Below are 20,351 nucleotides of genomic sequence, written 5' to 3'. Positions count from 1 at the left end.
TCAGATGCAGAGCTGAGACAATAGCTAAGTCCTTGGGATTCTCTTTTGAATACTGCGCACAAGAGTGTGGCGAGTAGCACGGAAGCTGTTTCTGCTAAGCATGAATTTTAATCTGTACCCTCTGGCCTCTTGGAGGTCTGAAGGTTTTGTACGGATGAGGCAGGAATTTACTCGTGCCTTGAAAAAAGATGATATTGTAGGCTGTTTTTCCCTGACAACAAGATATGTATGTGGTCCCTCCAAGGATACTAACCCTGTCTGACAGCTTGAGTACTGCATTACTTGAACTGGTTTTCTGGTGGTTAATCCAATTCCAGGCATTAATTGGCAGTGGCTAGACATGACAGAGCTATTTTGGTTTTTGCTTTTTTACTATAGAATCTGGAAGACTTAAAAAAAATTCTTCAGGTTGCAAGATAGCTCATTATGAAATCGTCACTGATATATAGGAAATTTTGTTCTCTGAGATTTTTTTTGGAATCACTGTCTCATTGTTCAGACTAAATTCTTGGCTGTTCTAATTTTCCACATGCTTATCCATCATATCCCACTGCCAATTGTGGAAATACTGTTATATAGTGACAATACCTTAAATAGATTTTAAGATTTTATAAGTTGGATCTAGCATAATTCTGGACACTTAGCTGACATATGTTGAATGAATAGATACATATTGATAATGGGAATAATATTAATGATTAATATTTTTAATGCTTATTATGTGCAAGGCACCATATCTTATTTGCCTTATTTCAACTAATCCTTAAAACATCCCTTTAGGTTAAATGTTTTTTGTAAAAAAATAGTCGACTTCATGGCTCTTTATCTCACTGCTTGGAGTCTTAAGTAGTGGGATTATAGTCTATCATATATCTAAGCCGACCTATTTTCACTCAGGGCACCATGGGGATGGACTGGCTGTCCATTAGTGCCTTCTGATTTTTGTGAAGTCAGATAATTACAAAACAAAACAAAATAGCAGAATAAGTAATTTGCTCAAGATCATAATAAATCAGTAAGTAGGGAACTAGTCATGTCTTGCTACTTACTCATTACTTGCCTCATAAAGTACTATACAGACAGAAAGATAGTCATTTTTTAAATATTTTATTTTATAGTATAATATTCAGCAAAAGAGCAAGGTATACTATAATAGATAAATAGCTTTTAAACACACACATACATACACATATGAATGTGTGTATTTGTTGTTTATTAACTGTGTCTGACTCTTTTGAGACCCTATGGACTATTTCCTGACAGGTTCCTCTGTCCATGGGATTTCTCAAGTAAGAATATTGGAGTGGGTTTCCATTTCCATCTCCAGTGTGCGTGTGTGTACTTATATTTCTTTACTGTTACATATATTCTTATATAGAAATTAAGACCATAGCTTTCTTCTTACTGATAAAACTTCAGGTGATTGTTTTTATTCTTTTTGCTTATTCTAGTTTACTTTTCAAATTTATACATATGCTACTTGTACAATAAATATTTTAAAATATATTCATCAAATTAAAACCCTGAGAATGTAATTAATGCAGTTTAACCCAGGCAGGTCTTCATAAAGGAAGACAATTGAGTTAGTCTGAAGAATCTATCGGATCTAGGCAAATGTAGAAGATGCAGAAACGTAGCTAGAGAGAAAAGAAAACCTTTCTGGCAAAGCCAGAGGCAAGAAAAAACATAACATATTCCAAGGACAGACACAGTCCAATTTTCGACACCAAACACAGGCCGGTATATAACAGAGAATGGGCTATATAAGAGAGGTGTCTTTAGGGTGAGTATATTCAACCTGTTCTATACTATCCCAAGAAAAAGTCTGGATATATGTGAAGCCACACAAAAGGTAAAGCTGAATTCATTCCAAATTGTATGTCAGTCTTTTTAGTCAAGGTCCACTGTATATACACTTTGCCCTTTGTTCAACTCTTGTGTAGCACAAAGGTCGTAATAATTTAGCTCTAAGCCAAGTTACACAACGGTTTGAAGACATTCAGTTTTGACAATAAAATTTGACAATAAAAATTCTGTTTCTTGCAAAACTGTCCTAACAGTTGAAACTTCCTAGGGTTGGGATGATAAATACATAGATGACTGCATTAAAAAGGACTCAGCAGAATGCCAGACACATGAAAAGTATTCCATAAATGGTAGCTACTAACACTTGTAGTCATTGGTTCTGGAGATAACTCAAGTGTATAGTCACAGACAGAAGTGATTGGCAGGGTGTTGAAAGCCATCTTATAGAAGGATATTTTCTCCATCATGTTCATATAGTCTACATACAATGTACAATTTCCACCATTAGCTATCTTGTTGGTATAAGTGGTAAAGGTTCCTACTTAGATGAAGTAGGACTCCTTAAGAAAATAGAAGAGAGGAATGAAACAAAATATTGACCAACAGACTGATATTTCCCCAGGCACTGTGCTAGGCACTTCACACACTTTTCTGTATTTAGGCATCACAAAAAACCTGTATGGTATCTGTTTTTAACCTCATTTCAAAAATAAGAAAACACAGGTTACAAAAGAGTACCTAGTTTATTAACGATATTATTTGGATAGAACATGGGAAAAAAGGAATTCTAACTTGTGGTTCGGAAATTCACGGTCTTTCCATGAGAAGCCATCCTTAATTAGCAAGAAGTAAGGCACATTATATAGTAGCAAGGGTATGAGAAACATGAATTCTGAACTCACTAACCATTTCTTAACTTTTGTCAGATCATTTAATTTTCTATATGTAGGTGTATCAGATATTCAAAAAAGAGATTCAATTCTGTGAATGATACAGGGTCTTTCTTTTCTAAAATCAATCAAGATTAGGATCTAATTATTTTTTAGTTCTAATTTTTTAAAGCTATTGACAATGGATTTTTTTTTAAATAAGAAAATTAAAAAAAAAATTTTTTAAATAAGGCTTACACAGGCCTTACTTATGTGTCAGGAGCTAGTCTAAGCACTTTACAAACATGAATTCATTGAATTAAACTCACCAAACAATATTTATGATGCAACTATTATTATGAGATACTATTATATCAACATTATACGTATGAGGAATTGAGGGACACAGACTTTAAGTAACATGTCCAAGGCCACATAAAGAGTCAAAAACAAGTCCTTTAACCCAAAGACTCTGGATCTGTTTACTGATTGTAATGGATATAGAAACATCAGACCTTTGAATCAGGTTCTTCTGATTCAAACAAACAAACAAACAGAAAACATATATTTTGATTCAGAATGGTAAAAATCTGGTGCTTGAAGGTGAGCACACCTGTGTAGCCAGAAAAGAATTATGAGGCTACTGATAAAGTGAAGCAGAAAAGATAAAGCAGAGAGGGAAAGGGCTGAAATGCAAGCAACTGGGCTCCAAATTCACACAGACAGTTACAGCTTAATTCTCTGGTTTCAGGCAGCCTGGGATCTAGAGGTATCAGCACTTCAGGTAACAGCACTTAGATTTTTCATGGGAAACTATCCTTCCTGTTCTCAAGGGTAGTGGTTTTTAAAGTGTGGCCCTAGACGGGCAGCATCAGCCTCACCTCCTGGAAACTTAGAAATACAATCTTGATCTGCCGAGTCAGACACTCTAGGGTGTGGAATCCAGCACAGATACGCTAAGCCCTCCAGGGAAGTTTAATGTTTGCTCAAATTTGAGAACTCCTGCTTTAAGACTCCTGTGATTTGGATACACTTGATTGGGATTTGACTCTTGAAATGGACTTTTTCATCAAAAGTGGTCAATCCTAACATAGCGTCACCTGCTCATGAGAAGAGTGACCGATTCACCCACATAGAGACCATGAAACACAATGCCAAAGGGTCTTACTCAAAATGTTGAGAGGATAACACATGGGATTGGAACTGCTTGTCTCCTAGATAGCATATTAAAAAGCAGAGACATTACTTTGCCAACAAAGGTCTGTCTGGTCAAGGCTATGGTTTTTCCAGTGGTCAGGTATGGATGTGAGAGTTGGACTGTGAAGAAAGCTGAGTGCCAAAGAATTGATGCCTTTGAACTATGGTGTTGGAGAAGACTCTTGAGTCCCTTGAACTGCAAGGAGATCCAACCAGTCCATCCTAAAGGAGATCAGTCCTGGGTGTTCATTGGTAGAACTGATGCTGAAGCTGAAACTCCAATACTCACGTGAAGAGTTGACTCATTGGAAAAGACCGTGATGCTGGGAGGGATTGGGGGCAGGAGGAGAAGGGGACACAGAGGATGAGATGGCTGGATGGCATCACCGACTTGATTGGCGTGAGTTTGAGTAAACTCCGGGAGTTGGTGATGGACAGGGAGGTCTGGCATGCTGCGATTCATGGAGTCGCAGAGTTGGACACGACTGAGCGACTGAAATGAACTGAACTGAACTGAACTGATCATAGGAGAGCCTGCCTGAGAGTAAGATAACACAGAGAAATGCACAGGAGACCATGATAGGTAAAGCTATGCCATCTTCTACCAATCTTTCTCTGTGTCTGAGTTCTTTATAACACAAATGATATACAGTTTCATGTTCATTTATTCATGCTGTTTTTTCTGCTTGTGGTGCTCTTCCCATTTCTCTATTGTCCTCAGGCAGCATTAACCTTTTTTTGTTCTCATTCTTGCACCAATCTTTTCTGACACTGAACTTAGCTTGAGTTACCCACCATTATTGTTTGTTAACCATGTATCTCCTCTCCCCTTTCCAAAGAGCATCGCCCTGAATGTAGGAGAATAAAATTGCTGCTTATTTTTATACTTTTATCCCTAGCACTAAGCATCATAGTAAATGTTTAAAATGTTTGCTAAATAAATAACTTTCCCACATACCTCATGGGATTATTGCAAGGATCAAATGAGAGTAAGACTTAGAATAGGCTTAGTAAAATATAAAGCTCTATACAAACATGAGTCATATTTATAATTATTAATCTTTTATCTTGTGGGCTCATCTTTTCTAAAAATGTACAATCACAAGAGATGACTGGTAAACCTTGTAAATCTGTGATAAATTGATGATAGAAATTGCTGCAATGCTTGGCTACTCCTATATGAAATCAGCACACAAATATACAGAAAAATGACCATTCTGGTAGGAATATAAAAGAGAGATTGAGGTTCTCTGGGCATGTATTTAGAGATATGACTTTGAGTGACTAAACAAAAGAGTAGCATAAGGGAACAACTGAAATGGGACTTTCAGGCAAAGGGAAGAACATATGCAAAGGCCCTGTGGCAGCAGGCATTTGGTTGAGGAGGACTGGAGAAGTAGAAACTGATTAGGCCAGACACTAGGCTGTGTTAGGGAATTTGTTGTTTTTGTTTTCACCAAGAGTAATGAGAAATCATGATAAAGTGTTAAGTTGATGAATGACATGATCATAATGGTATTTTTAAATACTACCCTGGATCTTTTTCCCTTTTATTGAGTTGACCAAGAAGTTCATTTAAGTTTTTCCATAAGATGTTACAGAAAAATCCAAATGAACTTTTGGCCAACCCAATAGATATCTCATCCCCTCCAAACCTGATATTTTACAGTTTTTATTATTTTTGAATTATAAGGTTAAAAACACAACAATTGTTTTTAAGCTTTTAACAACTCTGCTTATTTTATGTTTCTTAACTTTTACTTGAACTGTGAAATTTGCTAAATACTAACCCCTTTTTCATCAGGGAGAGAGTCTTGTCACCTCTGCATTGTAACAAGTAAAGTTTGAATTTAATAGATTCCTGAAACCCTCATTTAAGGAAGTCCCTCTTTCAAAATTAAACTGCACTCACATAAAAATTAATATACATGTATCTGATTCTTACATTATTAAAGTGTATTTACTAATTTCAAATGTTTATATTTAAAGCATATTCTGGACTACTTAGCAAATTAGCACATAAAATTATTTTTGAAAATTATTGCAGAAGCGTTTGCTCTTATTCAATACTGAAATTACAAATGATAAAACATGGGCACTTCTGTCCACTAGTATTACTTGACATCTAATTAAGACAATATCACAACAGATAGAACTATAGAAATCCCCAAGGAAGTTCAAATTAGTAACAGAATGCTATAGTACAACCAATAACGTGTTTGGCTATATAAGCCCTTAGTCTAGATAAGTAAGAGATCGTTTGTTACATTATTTTTACCCAGATTCTACATATTGTATGAACTTTACATCCTTTTAAAAATGGTTTTAATTTGGGTATTCTGGCAATAATGTTTGCAGCTGTGTGACACCGCCTTGCCTAAATCACAAATCCGACACTCCCACATCATCTTGGTGTTTCTCCACTGACACTTCTGGAACACATGATTGCTATTGTCAGCTACATTTACCACCCACTGCAGAGGTTTGCTGAAACTGATTAGCTGGAGAAAGGATATATGTTTTAGCAGCTTTGAGATAGAGCAAACTGTACATGTAATTCACCATATGATGTTTAGCTTGTATTCCAGTTTAACAGAGGACAGAAAAGGCAAAGGATAGAGACAAGCAAGTAATAAGGAGATAGCTTCACAGACATAAACTCATTTTCGGCCCATTATGTCAGCTGTGACCTCTGTTCCCACTTTAGCAGGCCTACTCCAGGTGAAGAGTTCCCAGACTCAGTACTGTTGCAGTTCTTTGTTGTGGGTGGCTGTCTTGTGGCCTAGAGAATATTAGGACACTCCCCAATCTCTAACCATTACAGCCTCCCTTCAGTTGTACCAAGCAGTATGTTCTTCAGGCACCTTCAAAGGTCCTCTGGGAAGCCGGATAGCTCTTAGGTGAGAGCCACTTCTCCGGGTTGTACAAGTTTAGAGCTATGATAACCTGCTTACTTCTTCTTTCTTCCTGAAGTTGATTATCTAGTTGCGCTATTGTTCACTAGCAAATCGGCTCCCGAGGAGCTCTGACCTACTAGCCCTGATACCCTCCTGACTCTTATTCTGCCCTGCCCACAAATTGGCTTATTTAATAAGAATTCTTGTAATAACAACCTTAAGAAAATTAATAATAGCTACTACTATAAAATATTTATAATGTGCCAGACCTTGTTTCTAAGCAAATTATAAACATATATCTTATTGAGTCTTTATAAAAACCTCATGAGGCTAGGTAATATTATCTTAATTTATAGCTGAGTGAATTGGCATTTAGAAAGGTTAAGCAATGCTCTCAGGAAAAAAAAAAGGAAAAATTCTGACATTCCTTTCAAGACTCTTTAGGATTTGGTCATAATTTCCCCTTTCAGCCCACCCTGCAACACATAGACCTGCTAGGTCTTGCCTCCATTTCTCAAACAAATAGGCCAGTCTGTTAAGAGTCCACATATGCTGGCTCTTGCTCTGGCATGTTTGCTTCTCTGAATTTTCCCCTCCCAAATGGGCCCATTCATTCTTTGGTCAACCTGGACATCAGTTCTCTTAGACCTCCTTCATTCAATCCCGTATGATTAGATTTTTCCTTTGGAGGTTCACTGGACTTGCCATTTAAGTGCCTTCTCTGTTTCTTACACATGTCTGTAATCTCTCTTAAGTAATTCACTTTGCTTCATCCACTGCTGTTTCAGTTCAGTTCAGTTGCTCAGTCATGTCTGACTCTTTGTGACCCCGTGGACTGCAGCATACCAGGCCTCCCTGTCCATCACCAACTCCCGGAGTTTACTCAAACTCATGTCCCTTGAGTCGGTGATGCCATCCAACCATCTCATCCTCTGTTGTCCCCTTCTCCTCCCACCTTCAATCTTTCCCAGCATCAGGATCTTTTCCAATGAGTCAGTTCTTTTTATCAGGTAGCCAAATTATTGGAGTTTCAGCTTCAGTATCAGTCCTTCCAATGAATATTCGGGACTGATTTCCTTTAGGATGGTCTGGTTGAATCTCCTCGCAGTCCACTACTGTTTACTCAGTGCCTATAACAGTGCTTGGCTCAAAGTTGTTGTTGTTTAGTCGCTAAGTTTTGCTGACTTTTTGTGACCCTTCAGAGCCTGCCAAGCTCTTCTGTCCACGGGATTGCCCAGACAAGAATACTGGAGTGGGTTGCCATTTCCTTCTCCAGGGGATCTTCCAAACCTGGGGATAGAGCGTGCATCTCCTGCATTGCAGACAGATTCTTTACCACTGAGCCACTTGGGAAGCCTTGGGCTCAAAGTTACCAGTATGTAAATGTTACCGATGCTATTCAATGCTTTTGAACTGTGGTGTTGGAGAAGACTCTTGAGAGTCCTTTGGACAGCAAAGAGATCAAACCTGTCAATCCTAAAAGAAATCAACCCTGAATATTCATTGGAAGGACTGATGCTGAGGTTGAAGCTCCAGTATTTTGGCTACCTGATGTAAAGAGTCAACTCTTGGGAAAAGACCCTAATGCTGGGAAAGACTGAGGGCAGGAAGAGAATGGGGGTGACAGAGGATGAGATAGTTGGATGGCACCACCAACTCAATGGACATGAGTTTGAGCAAATTTTGGGAGATGGTAGAGGACAGGGCAGGCTGGCATGCTGCAGTCCATGGGGTCATAAAGAGTCAGACACAACTTAGAGACTGAACAACAAATGTTACTGATGACAGAATGAATGGATATCCCCAAAACCATTTAGCCCAGAAGTTATGGAACAGGGATATTAAGTCTTTCTGATTTTGTAGCCAGTTTCCAAATTTTTAGGTTTATTACAGAACACTTGTCTGAAGAGATTTCGTATCCTGCTGTCTTCATTTTAGCCCTTTCCACCTACCAACCACAACCTTGTACAAAGCAAACTCAAGATACTTAGGTATCATGTGATCTGATCTCAGAAATAGAAATCACTAATACTATTATTTGTGACTCCATAGAACACACACCTAGAAATAGCAAGTGGACTACTAAATTTTTTTAAAAATAAAAATTAAATGACTTCAATAAAAATCACAACCAAGAATAAGCCATTAAAAAAAAAAAAACCTGTACTAGATATTATCAGTTCACATGGCAATGAGTTTAATACTGTGGCTGAGTTTCAAATGCCAAGTATCACTCTCTGTAACTGTTAACAAATGGAGTTCCTCCATGTGTGAAAATTTCAGGATAATAAAATCTATGCCTCCCAATATATTTCAACAGTAGCAAGTGATTATGGTTAAGATTCTTCTAATCAGTCTTCAGATTTCATTGAATTTCACTATGATTGTGTGACCTCCTCAAATTTCATAACAGGTAGTGGCACAATTCTCTGCAAATGACCAAATGGATATGTTTACAATATCTAAAGTAACTTGCAAAATATGCTTAATTATGCATAGGTTAACAGCTGTTAGTTTAGTGTACTGTATATAGGATGAGATACTCAAGTGAGAAGGAATAGTTGACCTATTAGAAAAGTATATTAAAGATAGTTACTATGTAAACATCCATTTTGGAGCTGGATGCCAAACATCAACATTCCAAATATATGAATAACTGCACTTTCTTATCTTCCCTACTGCTGGTAGTTTTGTGATTCGTCTACTGGGCAATGGCAATATTATGAGGCTATTAATATGAAGTCATGATTTTATTCTAGGTGGGGAAAAAGTAAACCTCTTAGCTGGTAACTAAAACTTAAATTCTGAACCCAACTTAACAAATGCATAAACGAAACTTTAAAAAGAAAGAGACAAAGATAAACTGACCTCCATCTCCATGAACAACAGCAAAATCTGTGGAAGGTTTGATCCCTTAACCTTAATCCTAGGGAATCCGAAGTCATAAATAATAAAGTGGCTATGAAAATAACTATAATTATTTCACAGTGACAACAATGACACGCATCTCTATAATTGGATTATATATTGTCCTATATAAATTCTTTGCACTGTTCTTCCAGATTACTCGTATTGCTTGCTACTGCTTGGATCTTCATTGGAAGAAAAGTTGGTATATCATATAATTTTCTGTTTCAGTATATATATGCATCAGTTCAGTTCAGTTCAGTCACTCAGCTGTGTCTGACTCTTTGCAACCTCATGAATCGCAGCACGCCAGGCCTCCCTGTCCATCACCAACTGCCGGAGTCTATCCAAACTATCCAAATATCCAAATATCTATCCAAATATCTATCCAAATATCAACTAGAAATGGAGGAAATTAAATCTTAAGTCTATGTCTATTTTATTTTGAGGTCTATGCACTCTTTGTGTATTTTAGATAATATAACATTTATTAAATATTAGGTGCTTTGTTAAATTTCATAGCTCTGCACAATTCACAGTTTAAAAGAGGATGTAAATTAACAAGCACATAATTACAACAGACAAAAAATAGAACAGAAGGGTACCCAATAATACAGATATACTAAGAAAAATGTCTTATGTTATCAAAATGTTCCATATGTTACCTTAAAATAGAATTTGTTACTATTTTTAAATACAGAGAAATAACAATAAGAAATTGAAATGACCCATGATAGCATCAACCTGATATTGATGACATTAGAAATTAGCAGAACTATAAAGAGGTATACAACATAATGTGAAAACCCCTATACTCTCTTCCCCAACCCTGTTAATACAGCTGAGTTATAGAGAGCTTCCTCTGCATGTATACACATACAAACTTACCGGTGGCCTCATGGATCATTCTATAGACATTTCTACATCTTGCATTTTTAAAAATAATATACTTTGTGACAATTTATATGCTAATGCTTTAAGATCTATGACATTTTTTAAAATAGTTGAGCAGTCTTCTATTGTACAGAAGTACTAGAATTGATCTAATTAATCTCTATTGATGAACATTTAAGTTATTTCCAGGATGTGCTATTAAAAATGCTGCATTGAACATCCTGTGCATGTATTTAAAGATGAACCTTTTAATGTACACTGACAAATCCCTAACAGTATAATTGCTAGATCAAATATTAACTTATAAATGACAAATTTTATGTATTGTAAAGTATCATCTCTACTCTCAAAGTAAATAATGGTGACAATTAGGACTAATTTAAGGTTTTATTTCCCCTAAAGTCAGCTTAAATATCAATCCAGATTTATCACATTCCTTGATTAATGATCAAGGCAGTCCAATGCCTATTTTGTCATTAGAAAAGACTGAAGAATGTATATTTTGAGTTATTTAAAATGATTTTCAAAAAAGGATTGCAGATATGTGAGTTTTGTGATTTGTTTTGGTTTCCCTTTATATAGCTGCAAAATACAATTTCCATAGAACCACCTAGTTTCCTTAATAGCTCTACATTGAGTAAGGTTTCACATAATCATATTTCTCTTATTACTTTTCAAAGTAAAAAATGATTAATCAACTTCTAGTTTCTCTTGAATCATGCATTACTTTCTGGTTAAACAGCATTTTTCAGAAAAGCAAGCAATACAAAATGAGAGCTAACAATAATTGAATATTTACTAGATGCCAGGCTCTGTTATAACTAATTGGACAATACCAATTCACTTAACCCTCACAGAAATGGCATGGAGAAATTTCACAAGTTGGAATTTGAGTCCACAATAAATCTGGGTAGTGTCTCTTCAGAACGTATGCTATTGAACACTACACTATAGTTTTCTTAAGGCTAAAATGCATTCATATCATGGAACAATGCTAAAAAGAAGTTTATGTTGTTAAGATGATCTAGATTCTAGATTGAAGGCAGGAAAAGTGGATGACAGAGGATGAGATGGTTGGATGGCATCACTGACTCAACGGGCATGAGTTTGAGCAAGTTCTGGGAGCTGGTGATGGACAGGGAAAGCCAGGCACGCTGCAGTCTGAGGGGTCGCAGAGTCGGACACAACTGAGCGGCTGGACTTAACTGACTTGGCTCAATGGAAAGTGATGTAAATGCATTTTCTACTGCAGTTTACACTCTTCTCTTTTAGATTGACCTACTTATTTAGATGGACTTTCTTATCCCCAGGAAGCCTAACTAATAGTAGGCATTCTTCCAAACAAAAACACAAAATTTATATTAACTCATCTGAAGTTTACTAGAGACAAAAATAAAAATAAAAATAAAATCCATCTTTTTGTTGAGAATCCCAGAAAATGCCAAACATTTATTTAAAGACTACATATATACATATATATATATAAAATATATGCATAATGTATGTATACATATGAATATTATAGTTTGTGTCATGTATGTTTATTTCATGGTTTAAAGAAGTTCTGACATAACAGCAAAGAATTACAAGCACACAAAGAAATGGTATTTATTGTGGTAACTTACTCTATTGTTGAATCATTGTACTGAGCAATGGCTGCTGGGGTTTGGAAAGTCTGCATACCAAGCAGTTAGTTCTCTAGGCTAATGTTTACTATGGGATCAGACCAAGTAGAGGACAGGGTTTTGCTGACTGAATTCTGGACCATACTTGTATTCTAATTGTAGAGAGGATCATAGGAAGACTATATTTTTTAATCATCAAAAGAATACATTGGTTATTTATACTGCCTGCTTAGTGATCCTCAGAGAATCATTTAGCATATTAAATTAACACGTAGCATCTCATATAATAGTGTTAGAATCTATTTATGCTCAGTGTTAAGTCCACTTAGTGAGTTTTTCATACCTCTGACACAAGACACAGGAGTATGTCAAGGCTATATACTGTCACCCTGCTTATTTAACTTATATGCAGAGTACATCATGAGAAATGCTGGGCTGGATGAAGCAGAAGCTGGAATCAAGATTGCAGGGAGAAATATCAATAACCTCAGATATGCAGATGGTACCACCCTTATGGCAGAAAGTGAAGAAGAACTAAAGAGCCTCTTGATGAAAGTGAAAGAGGAGAGTGAAAAAGTTGGCTTAAAACTCAATATTCAGAACACTAAGATCATGGCATATGGTCCTATCGCTTCATGGCAAATAGATGGGGAAACAATGGAAACAGTGAGAGACTATTTTTTTGAGCTCCAAAATCACTGAGGATGGTGACTGCAGCCATGAAATTAAAAGATGCTTGCTCCATGGAAGAAAAGCTACGACCAATCTAGACAGCATATTAAAAAGCAGAGGCATTACTTTGCCGACAAATATCTGTCTATTCAAAGCTGTGCTTTTTCCATTAGTCTATGTATGTGAGAGTTGTATTATAAAGAAGGGTGAGTGCCAAATAACTGATGCTTTTGAACTGTGGTGTTGGAGAAGACTTTTGAGAGTCCCTTGGACTACAAGGAGATCCAACCAGTTCATCCTAAAGGAAATCAGTCCTGAATATTCATTGAAAGGACTGATGCTGAAGCTGAAACTCCAATATTTTGTCTACCTGATACAAAGAACTGACTCACTGGAAAAGACCCTGATGCTGGGAAAAATTGAAGGTGGAGGGAGAAAGGGGTGACAGAGGATGAGATGGTTGGATGGCATCACTGACTCAATGGACATGAGTTTGAGCAAGCTCTGAGAGTTGGTGACGGACCGGGAAGCCTGGTGTGCTGCAGTCCATGGGGCTGCAGAGTTGGACATGACTGAACGATTGAACTGAACTGACACAAGAGAAACCAATACCTTGTCCTACCTAATTCTCAAGAATTACTTGACACAAAGAGGATAAAATGCTTACTGAAGAAGACATCTTTGGAGGAAATGATATTAGCATAGATTTTAAGCATGGTGGGTTAATAATACTGCTTTGAATATGAATGACTAATAACAGCAATAATTATGATAGCACATAATTTTATTGGGCATTTACTTTGTCAGACTTTGTACTAAGTCCTTTACAGACAGTATTTCATTGATTCTTCAAGGCAACACTCTGAAGGAGGTATATTTATCATGTCTATTTTGCAGAGAGGGAAACTAAGGCAAAGCGATTTTAAATTACTTTTCCACATTGATATAGCTAGTGGTAAGGCCTGGGTTAAAACCTGGACAATAGTTAATATATCTTAAGTAGTTGAAAAGATTAAAGTATGCAAAGTGAGAAAGAGGGATGAAGCTGCTCTTAAGTGTATATATTCTTCATGGCAAACATGCCAGAAGGGCATATTCAAGTATTGATGTCCTTTATACTTATCTAGTTTGAAAATTTAAAATTTCAAGTAATACCAAGCTAACATGGAACTTAGAAAAATATAGATAACTTCAAAACTAAAGTAATCTACACTTTCTCTCCAACTTCATCCTGCTATTTAGGAATTTTGTATTCTATGTGTCTTTACCTTCTTGTATACTTACCATCTCCCTTAAAGTTAGATCCTTATCTGTGATTTTTTTTAAACTGATGTGAAATTCACATTATATAAAGTTAACCATTTTGTGAACAATTCTGTAGCATTCAGTACATTCTTAATATTGTACAATGATGAATTCTAACTAGTTACAAAACATCTTCATAACTCCAAATGGAAAAGCTGTATTCAGTAATCAGTTGTTTCTCATTCGTCCCTTCCTGGACAACCAGAAATATTCATTTGTATCTATGTATCTACCTATTCTGAATATTTCATATAGAAAGAATCATACATATTGTAATCTTTTACACAGTGATTCTTTTACTTAGTATAATGTTTGGATTGTTCATTCATGTTATAGTATGTATCAGTACCTCATTTGTTTTTATGGCTAAAAATAACCCATCATAACTATTTATCACCATTTGCTTATTCATTCACATGCTGATGTGCAGTTGAGCAGTTTCCATCTTTTAAATATTAAGGATAGTTTCACTATGGAAGTACATAAATTGTTTCAGTATCAGTTTTCAGTTCTTTTGGATGACTACTTAGGAGTGGAATTGCTGGGATTTGCATTTTTTTTTTTCATAGACACTCAAGTCATTCACATTTTAAAACTATCTTAATTCAACCAATCAAGCAATCCTCGCTACAACTCAATCTATTTCCTCTCCTCCATCTGCCAACTTCTAGGAAAAGCTGTCTGTATTTTCTGCCTTCATTTACTTACTCTTTACTTTTCCTTCAACTCATTCCATTCTGGCTTCTGCCTTTATTTTGCACCAACTTATATCTTACTAGAGTCACTGGCAATTTTCAGTTTCCTATTATTAAAGTTGCTTGTTGCCTCAACAGCATTCAACGCCGTTGATCAATTCTTCCTTCTGGAAACACTATATTCCCTTGAATTCTATATTCCCTTGGACATTACATTTCCTGATTGTCTGTCTGGTTGTCCCAAGATAAACCCCTCTACCTAGACCTTAGGTGTTGGCATATCTTAGGGTACTACTGAGTACATATTTCTCTTTCTCTCTAAGTGATTATAACATGTCCTATAGCTTTAAGTGTACTTTGAGAAACGCATTTGTTGATAACTAACTATACTTCTTGTCCTTGTCCTTGCTCTTTTTGCTCTAGTTTCACTGAATTTCTTTCAGTTACCCATATCTGTTAGACTCCCTCCTGTCAAAGGGACTTTGACATGCTTCTTTTGTCTACACTTCTATTCCCTTCTACCACAGTCACTCGTCTTTCAGATTTCTGCTCAATTGGCACTTCCTCAGCAAAGTCTTATTGACTTCATTAAGTCAAATACATGCCATCATATGTTTCTTTTTTAAAACTTAAAGTGTAGTTGTTAACAATATTGTGTCAGCTTCAGGTATACCGCATTATGGTTCAGTGCTAACTTCCCCACTTGGTAATGTGATCCTCAAGAAACAGGTCATGATGTACAAGTACAAATAGGGACACATTTAAATGAAGAATACATTCTACAACAACTTCTATTTCTGGTTTGCACTGTAGGACATACACCCTTTTTGTAAGGATGTATGTCTAGTGGTCTCTATTAGCAAAAATGTCTCAAACATCTGTCTTGATGATAAAACATTTATGTTCATCTCAAATATGACTACCTCTGATTTTATGTTTGATTATTTAATGCATTTTCTAATGTAGTTATTCTAACAGAGCACTCTGTGAGACAGAAATTATGAGTTACTTCTATGAGTAAAGGTAGAAAAAACTTTCTGTAAAATGCCAATTGGATAGAAATCCATTTTTCTAAGGAGAGGATATAACAATGTTTGACAGAGACTTCCCCTATCCATAACCCTACTGGGATATAAAATTGTTGGGAGAAAATATGATCAATTTGTGTAAAAGTCAAGGAGACCTTTAAGAGCAAAATAATAGAAAAACTGACTTTTTTTTCTTAAGGTTCACCTTCAAAATAGGTAGGTTCTATCTGAAGTCAACTCTAGGTTTTTAAAATATATTGGTCATATTTCTATGAGAGATATGTTTTAGTTTACTCTTACAGAGTTACTTAATATATAAGTTAGCTGTCAACATTTAAGAAATAAGGGTTCACACAAAAATCAGGATGTCTGGTTCCTCTTCAAAAAAAAAAATGGCATACTTGTACACTTATTCTTACACAATAATGATGATTGAGGTTGGGTCAAGTGCTCTTGAATTCATCGCAGACCCCTACTGGCTTACAATGTTGCATTAGTTTCTCAGTGGTTCAGTCACTCAGTCATGTCTGACTCTTTGTGACCCCAGGGACTGTAGCCCACCAGGCTCCTCTGTCCATGGGATTCTCCAGGCAAGAGTACTGGAGTGGGTTGCCATTTCCTTCTCCAGGGGATCTTCCCCAACCCAGGATCAAACCTGGGTCTCCTGCCTTGCAGGAGTAGTCTCCTGCATTTCAGGAGGATTCTTTACCTACTGAGACACCTGGGAAGCCCTGCATTTGCTTCTACTGTATATAGCAAAGTGAATCAGTTATACATACAACCACTCTCTTTCAGATTCTCATTCTATAATAACTCTTCAAGTCATTACAGAGTATAGAACAGAGTTCCCTGAGCTATATGGTAAGTCCTTACTAGTTCACGATTTTTTATATACCGTGTATATGTCAGTCATAATTTCCTAATTTGTCCTTCCTCCCTTTCCCTTGCTGATAACCATTTTTTTCTATATCTGCGACTCTATTTCTGTTTTGTAAATAAATTCATTTGTTCTTTTTATACATTGTACATATAAGTGATGTCATATAGCATTTGTCTTTCTCTTATTTCACTTAGCATAATGTCTTCCAAATCCAACCATGTTGCTGAAAATGGTATTATTTCAACCTTTTTATGGGTGAGTAATATTCCATTGTATATATGGACCACATCTTCTTTATCCATTCCTCTGTTAATGGACATATATGTGGTGTTGGAAAAGACTCTTGAGAATCCCTTGGACTGCAAGGAGATCCAACCAGTCCATCCTAAAGGAGATCAGTCCTGGGTGTTCATTGGAAGGACTGATGCTGAAGCTGAAACTCTAATACTTTGGCCACCTCATGTGAAGAGTTGACTCATTGGAAAAGACTCTGAGGCTGGGAGGGATTGGGGGCAGGAGGAGAAGGGGATGACAGAGGATGAGAAGGCTGGATGGCATCACTGACTCAATGGACATAGGTTTGGGTAGACTATGGGAGTTTGTGATGGACAGGGAGGCCTGGCGTGCTGCAATTCATGGGGTTGCAAAGAGTCAGACATGACTGAGCAACTGAACTGATGTTGCTTCCATGGCTTGGCTATTGTAAACAGTGCTGCAATGAACACTGGATGTCATGCATCCATATTATGTTTGTGGGCCTTTGAGTTTACAACTTGTATGCTGGAAGAGCAAGATGGAGTCTGGATCCAGCTATAGTGAGTTTCAATACTACCTTTGCATTATCTAAGAATATATGTTTGATATGTTATAAAGACAGCCCAGATTTGGACTGACTAATATTCATGGAAAGAGAAAGAGAGAGATGACTTCACCTTCCTCTGTCCCAGAGAGACTATGAGTTTAGAAGGAGCAATGTAACTCAAAACATTCCCACAATCCTCCATGATGTCTTTAAACAATTAGGAACCATGGATTTCCTACAAAGATGTCTCATTGGTAGGGACGGGAATAACAACAGCAGAGAATAGAATCAACCAGTAGAGATACTGTATTTCCTAGTTTTCATATTAATAGGAAACTATAATCAGGAGGGTTGACCATCTGGATTGACTATACTCCCAGAAAAGTTCTTGTCTTTTTTAGGGGTAAGAGATCCCAGGGCAGACAGAATGATACCTGATAATCTAGAGTTTACAGAGAAATGGTATCTTATTTTTGGGCCTTCAAAATGTGAAACAAAGTAAACTAGTTATATGATGAAAACATTAAAAATTTAAATGGAAACGCTTATACATTTGGATTAATATTTAAACTGCCTGCCAAAAGGTTTTATATTGCATACAGGAAGCATATTGAAAAGTGCCCCTGGCATTCATTTGAAGGTGATATGGCCATATTTATAGCAAAGTGCAATTTAGCATTTGCCAGCCAGAATCTCCCTTCCCAGTTAGGCTGTATTCTAAATTTACACTTTATGGAGTTGTATATCCCTCAATGTATACATGTGGACATGTGCATGTACACATATATGTATGTGTGGACATGCATGCTCGCACATTGATGAGACATTATTCACATATACATTTTATGGAGTCATTGAAGAAGACATATTAAAAAATCACCATTGGAACTGAGTGGAGTTTCTCAGGCATTTTAAAGATTGACACTTCACTGATACTTGTTGCCCTTCAATACAAACACCACTAGAACAATATGTGACAGCATCTTTGCAGAGAACGAACTTTTACTAATTGCTGCCAAGACTTCTTATCAAAAATTCTCATAATGGAGGAGGTGGAGATCAATTCTGCTAATGATAGGAGGTTAAGCTTGTTTTAATATATATTTCACCTCTTTCCTCTCAAACATTTTTTATTAATATATTATGACAACATGCTTTAAAAAATACATGCTTGCTTTTGTCCCCAAAATTATAAAAGAGCTCTGAATTGTTCCTACTTTTACTTAGAAAATTAATTTAAATTATACAGTCTTTAAAGAAATCTAGCATCGAGTGACATATATATGCAACTTCGAAACAACTCTACTGATGCTATTTTATGAAAGCAACTTCTATTATTCAATAATTTTACAAATATTATATTCATGGCTCAGATGCTAAACAATCTGCCTGTACTGTAGGAGGCCTGGGTTCGATCCCTGGGTCAGGAAGATCCCTTGGAGCAAGGAATGACTACTCACTCCAGTATTCATACTTAGAGAATTTAACAGACAGAGGAGTCTGGCAGGCTACAGCCCATGGAGTCACAAAGAGTTGAACATGACTGAGTGACTAATGTACAGAGATGACAAGAAAACTAAGCATCCTAGGGTCTTCTGAAATATTTCTTGTAAACTGAACTCTGACTCCTCAGCATGGCATGTTAGAGTCTGCAACACTGGTGCAGGACTGTTTGCTCAGACTCTGTATCTACCCTTCCTCCCTATCTCAACTGGTACCTCATACCATTTTATTATCTGGTAGATTTTGCTCATATTTTTTTCTATCTAATTGACACTCTTTTTTTGTGTGTGTGTGAAGTTGTTCAGTCATGTCTGACTCTTTATGATCCTGTGGACTATAACCTACCATGCTCCTCCATCCATGGAATTTCCCAGGCAAGAATACTGGAGTGGGCTGCCATTTCCTTCTCCAGGCGATCTTCCTGACCCAGGGATCAAATCCAGGTCTCCCATATTGCAAGCAGATGCTTTACCTGTCCGAGCCACCAAGAAATGATGCTCTAACAATCCCTTTAATAAGAAAGTGAGATTACACTCTTAAGCATTATGTGTGATGGCTTTTCTTTCTTTTTTCTCCTTTTGTTATCTCTGAGATTCAACCCAAGGTATAATGCAACATAAAAAGACTGATGTGCGGTTTCTGAGATAGGTAGCCTCTAAGATGGCCCATAGACTCCACTTTCTGATGCTCATTCCCTTGAGTGTGGGCTGGAACAGCCAATATCTCACTTCCAATGAGTAGGATACACAAAAACAGACAAACATACAGAAAAGGCACTGGGCTGCCACTTCTGAGATTAGGCTACAAGAGAAAATGTCTTCCACTTGACACACTTCTTGTTCCCTCACTCTGAGGAAAACCAGCTGCCATGTTGCAATTTACAGCAGGTGGAAGTACCAGTGGGGAGGGAAGAAGAGAAGTCTACAGTCAACCAGCAGACCAGACCTACCAGCCATCACAAGAGGGGCTTAGAAGCAAATCTTCCTCTAGTAAAGCCTTGAACTGACTATAACCTCAAGATACCTCCATCACAGCCTTGTGCAAACCCAGAACCTGAGGTCCCCAATTTAGCTGCATCAAGGTTCCTGACCTACAGAAACTGTGGGAGAATATTAATACATCTTAGCTGTTTAAGCCTCTAGGTCTTGAAGTAATTTGTTAAGCAGAAATAAGTAACTCATTTTGTTGCTAGGAGAAATAGAAAACAAATATATTTGCTTCTCTTTGCATGAAATACATTTTAACCTAAGATCACATCCTTCTTATATTTT

General features: G+C 36.8%; 1 non-coding gene across 1 annotated transcript; it reads left to right on the top strand.

Annotated features, from left to right (window-relative positions):
* The first annotated feature begins 812 nt into the window (after positions 1 to 812).
* LOC136156476 (small nucleolar RNA SNORA79) lies at positions 813 to 960 on the top strand. The gene has a single exon (XR_010661024.1). It is a non-coding gene; the product is annotated as a small nucleolar RNA SNORA79 (small nucleolar RNA).
* Positions 961 to 20,351: the final 19,391 nt, after the last annotated feature.

This window comes from Muntiacus reevesi, chromosome 1, assembly GCF_963930625.1.
Source record: "Muntiacus reevesi chromosome 1, mMunRee1.1, whole genome shotgun sequence".
Lineage (NCBI taxonomy): Eukaryota > Metazoa > Chordata > Mammalia > Artiodactyla > Cervidae > Muntiacus > Muntiacus reevesi.
This window is presented reverse-complemented; position numbering and strand designations above follow the sequence as displayed.